The sequence below is a fragment of the Penaeus monodon genome, chromosome 29 (genome assembly GCF_015228065.2).
Source record: "Penaeus monodon isolate SGIC_2016 chromosome 29, NSTDA_Pmon_1, whole genome shotgun sequence".
NCBI classification, from domain to species: Eukaryota; Metazoa; Arthropoda; class Malacostraca; order Decapoda; family Penaeidae; genus Penaeus; species Penaeus monodon.
Genome location: NC_051414.1, coordinates 20,782,172 through 20,782,708, shown reverse-complemented (window position 1 = coordinate 20,782,708; position 537 = coordinate 20,782,172). Strand labels below are relative to the sequence as shown.

General features: G+C 41.5%; 1 pseudogene; it reads left to right on the top strand.

The window, feature by feature from the left end:
* Nucleotides 1-409: 409 nt before the first annotated feature.
* LOC119591769 overlaps nucleotides 410-537 on the top strand; it is a 2,400-nt pseudogene continuing 2,272 nt past the window's right edge.

Below are 537 nucleotides of genomic sequence, written 5' to 3'. Positions count from 1 at the left end.
GCATATTTTTTAATAATTTCTTAACTTCGACCCAGTGCCTCACTGCCCCATGTAGTGCTAAATTTTGGCATTAGGTTACTTGATGGTGACTCCATGGGTTTTGAGCTTTTTGGGCCCAACTGCACAACCTTTGTGTGCAGTGTCAAACTCCTTGCTTTCCCTTCTCAATTTTTTTTTTCTATTTCTGCTTATTTCATTTACCTTTTTAAAATTTCCGAGGCTAGTTCTCATATGATAAAGCTGTATCAGATGGCAATAGACTTTGTTACCAAAAAGTCCCTTACTAGGGCTATCCAGTCTATTGTTTTACCATTGGAATCTGTTTTATAAATGTTCTCTGCCGCATTAAGTGATTTTCCCTCACCAGACTGAATAAAAATCCGTACAGCGACGTCCAACGTGATAAAGCATGCGAGACAAAATTCCTCCTGCCCCCCTCGCCTGTGCCATACAACCTGAGTCACCTGAGCAGGAGAACCCGTCCATGGGTCAGGCCCAGAGGATTGACTTATATTAAAGGGAAAGGTAACATTTAGG